Source organism: Martes martes (assembly GCF_963455335.1).
Source record: "Martes martes genome assembly, chromosome: 16".
Classification (NCBI taxonomy): Eukaryota; Metazoa; Chordata; class Mammalia; order Carnivora; family Mustelidae; genus Martes; species Martes martes.
This window is the reverse complement of record NC_137904.1, coordinates 47,199,535-47,206,232: the sequence shown is the minus strand read 5'-3', so window position 1 is coordinate 47,206,232 and position 6,698 is coordinate 47,199,535.

The window sequence follows — 6,698 nt, the reverse complement described above, 5'->3', positions numbered from 1 at the left end:
AGGAGAAGGGAGGCAGAGAACACGGGGACCCCGGCCTCTGACCCGGTGACGGTCCGTCTGGGGACCCCGGGCGGTCGAGGTGCGGGGGCGTGGCTGACCGGCTCCGGTTCGCCCCTCCAGCGCGGTACCCAGGAACGGCTTTCCCTGGACCCAGCCGCGAGGGCCCGGGTCGACCGCAGGCTGGTGGAGGTGGGAAGATCGGAGGACCAGGGATGGGACCAAAGGGCTCTCTCACCCACCCACAGCAGAGCAGGTCACTGCGGAGTCCTCCCACAACCTGGCTCCAGACCCCTTTCCATCCTGCAGGCTTGTATTCCAGGCCAAAGATGTCCCTGCTCCCGGGAGGGCTGCGGCGATTGCTGTTACCAGAGCCACCAGCAAGGGCTGGCCTACTGCCTCTGGGCTCCTGAATTCCTCACACGGGGCAGGCACCCCAATTCTATCCCCTAAATATATCAATTAGCCAGGTCATTTACATGCTGTTAGCATGCCCCATTCCTGCCCCTCCCTTGCCTTCCCAAATCTTTGAGGAGCAGAAGACACCTCTGGAGCCCCCCAGCTTCCCCACTCTGGCCAGACTAGGTTGCCCTGTCTGCAAACCACCTGACCTTCCAAACTTCCTCTCTCCCTGTGCCCCCCAGCTCGGCTCAAAGGCTCCGGAGTAAGATGGGTCCCCATACTGGGGGTTGGGGTCTCTGATCTCTGCTAGGAATTCCAAGAACCAGAGACCTGAGATGGATGGGGAGTGGTAGGGCATGTACACGGCTGGTGAGGTCCCACCATGACCTTGTGCCCAAGGCCAGAGCATCCTGGAACCCACACCAGGTTGAGGGGTGGGAGTGGAGGCAGGGAACCCCTTCCTGGGTCCTCTGCTTCCTTAGGGACTCAGGGACTCTGCCAGGGATGGGGGAGCTATCTCTGGCTCGTGACAGCTTCCCCCCCCCCACCCCAGCTCTATTTTGAGCCCAGGAGAGGTGAGAAGGCAATTTCCTGGGAGGTGCTGACATCAGTGCTGGGACCAGGGTGACTATCCCCAGCAACCACCTGCCTCTCCAGCCCCAGATGTTCAGCAAGGCTGAGTCAACGGGTCCTTCACTCTGGAGACATCTTGGAAACCTCTTCCAGGGTGTAGGCATGAGGGGGCTCGGAGTGACGACCTACGGTGGGATATTTCCTAGAAACTCAGCCAGGAGGGAGAGATTGTGCTCCTCATTTCAGATGGGGACACGGAGGCTCCAAGAAAGAGGTGCCCATGGTAGCTTCCCGAAGTCCAAGAGCTGGCAGTGAGAGGCCATCTATCTTACCTGCTTCCCAGGCTCTCCAGGGCGAGTTCATCTTGGCCTGCCAGTTCCGGGGCCACATTAGTGGGCCACGATCCCATGTGCCTCCCAAGAGGATAGGCAGGGTTTGTCATTTCACAATGGGGGACACTGGGCCTCGGGGAGTCTGGACCCCTCTCAGGACATGACCAAGACCACATGGCATGTCCAGTATGTGGCCTGGGCGTCCTCGGTGAAGGGGCATGGCTATGATTTCTGTGGCTCTGGTTTCTTGGGTTTCCGCTAGGAGTCCTTCCTGTCCCCCAGACTCCTCTCTGGTGACCTCCTGAGCCAGCTCCAGGGGTGGCTCCTCTGTATGGCCCTGTGACGCCCACAGCCCCTCATCTCCCTGGGTGGGCAGCCTCAAGCAGGCCCAGCTGGGATCTTGACCCTCCTTGGACCACGCCCCACTCCCGAGCCCGAGGTCCCACCTCCCCTCTCTTGTCCTCCATGTCAGTTCTGCTACAAGCTGCACGTCTCTCCCCAGCAGAAGCTCACTTGTTTCTCTCCTCAACCTCCTCTCCTCAGGTCAGGAGCTGTCGGGGCAGCCTCTCTTCAAGGCAGGGGCTCCCTGGGAAAAGCCTTACCCCGGGGCCACAGCTATGGCGGGCTCTTTTGGTCCCTTCTGCCCATTGTTTCTCTGTCCCAGGAGGACAGGACTCTGGAAATCAGAGGCTGGGGGCCACTATTCTGTCTTGATGCCACCCTCTGGGTCACCAGTGCTGAGGGAGCTGTGAGGCTCTGGTCCCCACCCACAGCCATCCCTCAGGAGCCTCTACCACCACGAGGCCTGAGGCCTCCTTCCCTGAAGTCCTGGCCTTCAGCCAGTTCTTCCCTCAAATTTTCCTACACAGGGGCCAAGCTGGGCTGATGCGGGGCCAAGATGTAGTCCTAGCAGCCACAGGTAAGGGAGGGGGGGTCTGCTGCCCCTGGCTCCTCTCCTTACCTCTGCCCAAAAACTCCATCCTGGAAGACATGGTGGGCATGATCCCTGCCAGTGGAGGCTGCCCAGGCCCCATGCCCAGGCTGCGAGGCCTGGAGCGGAGACCATGCCAGGCGAGGGGCTGGGGGAAGCCCCGTGAACAGCGGGAATTAGGGCTCCAACCAGCTGGTGTCTCAGTCCTGGTGAAAGGCTGTGTGACCTGGAACAAGTCTCCCAGCCGCTCTGAGCCTGTTTCCTTCTCTGGGAAATGGAAATTGGAAAGGCCTCTCCTGGCAGTGCTGCTGGGCGATAAATGAGGGGCCGGTCTCAAGTGCTCAGAGCAGCGCTTGGGGCATGGGAGGGTCACTGGACCTGGGCTCGTACTGTCCCTGTGGCCCCCGACGTGCCAAAGAGAAAACCAGCTTTGTGGCCCTTGTCCTAGACCCAAGGGACTGTTTTGTGGCTGGGGATCCCTTGGGGCCCTCCACTCCAGCACATGGAGAGACCCCCCTGTTGACATGATGTTGAGGGCTGGAGACCGGAGAAATGCCCAGTGCATCGGAACCAGAAGTGCCTTCTGTTCCCTCCCAGATCCCAGCCTGGCACCTTGTCCACACACTGGCACTGGGAGAGCCACCCTTCTGACCAGCTAACTTTCTCAAGGGAAGCCTAGTGATCGTCCTTGTGAACCCTTCAGCCGTCTTTGTGAACCTTTCCTTCAGTCTCTTGACTTTCAGGGAGGAATTAGAGGCGTGGTGGGGGGCTCCCAGAAACAGCCATCCTTTGGGAGGTTTGTAGTCATGCCCCTCAATGGCCCAACATGCTGGCGGGAGGTGTGGCACCTACCCCCCTGTCCCTTTTCCCCTCACCCGGGATCCTCCTCAGATTCTGGGGAACCAGCTGTTGGAAAGTGGGGGGCCTAGAGTCAGGGTGTCTCACAGACCCCCTTAGCAGCTTCAACCAAAAAACACATGATGGGGATGGGGCTGCGGGTCACGAGGTGGGACATTAGTGAAAATAACCCCTATTGGAGGGCTCGGAGAAGCCTCACAGGTACGGGTTGGGGGGGGTAGACGAACAGTTTGCTGAGTGTTTTTTTTTGTTTTGTTTTTTTTAAAGATTTTATTTATTTGACAGACAGATCACAAGTAGGCAGAGAAGGCAGGCAGAGAGAGAGGAGGAAGCAGGCTCTCCGCTAAGCAGAGAGCCCAATGCGGGGCTCGATCCCAGGACCCTGGGATCATGACCTGAGCCGAAGGCAGAGGCTTAACCCACTGAGCCACCCAGGCACCCCATTTGCTGAGTGTTTATAATGTGTGTTACCGTGTTTATAACCTCACAGACAGATCTAAATCTTGCAACTTCTTAGTGAGGCAGAAACTACCATTACCTCCGTTTTTCAGGCTAAGAAAAGTGTCCCAGGATCCTTGCCAAAGGTCAGTTACGGGCAGGCCCCAGATGGGAGCTTGGGCCCGTGGAGCCTGCAGGCACACACTGCAGGGTTCTCGGGGAATATGGAACCTGGACCTCGAAGAGCCTGCTGTCGTCGAGGGGCGTTCCAGGTTGGTGACCGAGAGTAGCCTTAGCGTTGGAGTGCCCGCAGTGGCCAGACAAGGGACCAGGTGGTGGCAGAGAACAGGGAGGAGGCTGGGAGGCTGTAAGGAGAGGCCGGGCAGCAGGGGGAGGGACCAGAAGGACCTGAGTCTGATGAGAGAGGCTGAGGAACAGAGGGAGAGAATGCCAGGAGAGGTGCAGGACACAGTGGGACACAGTGGGACGGGGAGGCCGTCCTGGCTGGAGGAATGGGTTTCTAGGTAAGTAGGTCTGTAGTAGTGGCAGGACAGAGGGATACGAGGGACCCATTGGCCATCAGGTATTTTATTATTGGAAAGAAGGACCCTTGAAGTCATCTCATCCAAGCCCCTCACTGAAACATGAAGAAACTGAGGCCCAGAGTAGTCGAGGGACTTGCCGGAAGTCAGTGTGAGCCGGGGTGTGGCGAGATCCCCTGCCTTTCCCCACAGCGCAGGGGGAGAGTAGAATTCAGAAGGAAGCCAAGGGTGGAGGTACCAATGCTGGTCCCATCTGCGAAAGGAAAGAGCAGCGCACGCATGGGGCTGAGGACAAAGGTCCCAGGTTGGGGAAGCAGGGGTGCTGGAGGGTGGGTTAGGGCTCCAGGAGCCGGCTCAGGGTAGACATCTAGGCCTGTGCTCAATGAGGCTGGTACAGAGGCCTGAGACTGGGGGAGGGAAGGACCGGGCTTGGCGGGGGGGGCACGGAGCAGGGAGCCAGGTTTCAAGGTGGAAAAGGAGAGGAGGCGGCCAACTTTGGTAATTCTCAGGTTATCCGTGACCTTGGGAGGGACAAGCCCAGTGGAGCGCTTTAGGCAGAGCCTCTGTGGCTTTGGAAGGGCGAGCAGGCGCAGACATGGAGGCAGTGGCTACAGACCACAGGAAGTAGCTGGGGAACAGGGGGCAGCCTACTGAATCAATGCGAGTATTTTCCAGGATGGAGTATCAGGGCACAGGGAAGAGATGGCAAATCCGAGAAGGAATTTGACAAGGCTCGCCAGGGTGGACTGGAAAGCAGGGACGGTGACAGGGAGGACATGGCTCCCTCTCCAAGAGTCAGATGTGGGAAGGGGATGGAGAGCACAGGGAGGCAGTGCCTGTGTGGTCTGAGTCAAGGTCATCTGCAGAGGAGTGGAAGGGGGTTCGAATAGTCCCCATGTCAAGGAGCCACTTATGGTCTAACATATGGGCCAGCACCCCTCTGTCTGGCCCAGGTCTCCTGGGGTCCCCTCTAAATTTATATCCTGGAGGCTGGAAAGGAGACATGGATAATGAGAGACAGCCCTGGGCCTTGGCCTGGCTGAGAGGTGATATCCAAGGTCACAACCGTTGAGTTGGGAGGGGAAGGCCAGCCGGCTGTGAGGTCCTGGGTAGATGGCAAGGAGGGTGATGGCACTGGGTGTGTTGGTCTTTGAGCAGCATAGGAGGACATCCCAGAGGTCTGAGAAAGGGGTGGGGGGAAACTTCTCATCCAGAGTGGCAGTGTTGTGGGAGAAGCAATGGGGGACAAGAGAGAGGGTCCCTAGCAGGAAAGCTCATTAGGGCAAAGGAGTTTCCTTGGCAGTGGGCTGTGGGCATGCCCTCCGGAGGCGACTGCTTGGCAGGCCGAACCAAGTCAGTGACCAGAGACAGGACAGATGCAGCCCCTCCGCCCCATAGCCCTCTGGCACCGGGCGGGGGAGGGTGGCAGCTGACACGCTCTCCCACTCATGGGGGGCTCCCATCCTGCTGGCCACTTACTCCGTCCATGTCTGCCAGGCCCACGGCACTGCTCGGGGTCACTGCAGGGCACATCGGGGCCCGACACACCGCACTCCAGCCCTGTCCCTTTGCTATTTGTTATTAACAAATTTATTTACAGTTCCTGAACCAAGATTAATTATGGAATTTAACAGGAATGGCATAAAAAGGCCAAACATGACCTCTAGGAGGGTTGTACACACAGTTGCTCTATTTCCAAAGTAACAACTCAGGTCCTCACCCGCAGCTAGGCCCCCCTTCCTTCTCCAAAATGAGACACAGCATAGCACCAGGCTTCTTGTAGCTCCAACATTTAAAGAAACAAACGCACAGAGGCAGAGAAGGGTGAGAAGAACCACAGTGCGAAATGCAATAAAAAAAAAAAAAAACGTGGCCAGAGAATCGATAGCAAACCCATCTCTGTCTCCAGATTAATGGCTTGGCTGAAAGAAATGGGGGGAGGTCCTTGGGGAGGGTGGGAAAGGGTGATGCACAAGTTGGCAGGTGAACCGCTGACCCTGGCATAGCAGAAATGGGATGGGGGGGCAGCCATGGAAAAGCAGAGGGTCCCTGGATGTGTGGGGGGGTCTGGCCATCCCCGGGGCTCAGGGTAAAGGTCCATTCAGTGCTGGGCTCCCCCCAAACGCAGGGGCGAGGGAGCTCTGGAGGTGCTGCAGCCGCCCCTCCTCTGCTTCGTATGTTCCTGAGGATCTGTGTGCACGCGCGTGGGGGGCTGGGGGAGGGGACAAACAAGCATTTCGGAAAGCAGGAGAGCCACATGCTCCTGGGAAGGGAAGCTGGGGTGGGGGTGGGGAGCACCAAAACTTGCTGCACGAGGCAAGTGCCTGCAGAGGGACAGGAAGCCAGGCCGGGGCTCCTGCTGCTCCAGCCTCTTTGTGGTCCCTCCCTCCGCCACCCCTGCCTCTGCCTCCTGGAGTGGGCGGCAGGCTCGGATGAGCCTGCTGACTGCCGCCCGGTAGGGACACGGCTGGAGGGAGGGGCAGAGGGCGGCCCCCAGCCCAGACTCCCTTGGTCCTCCCCACCCACAGACCTGGAGAGTGGTGGACTGGCTCTGTTAACCCCACAGAGCTTGGCGGTGACCACAGCTGCTCACTTGGACATCAAAGGCCAGGCCACGGGGCTCTT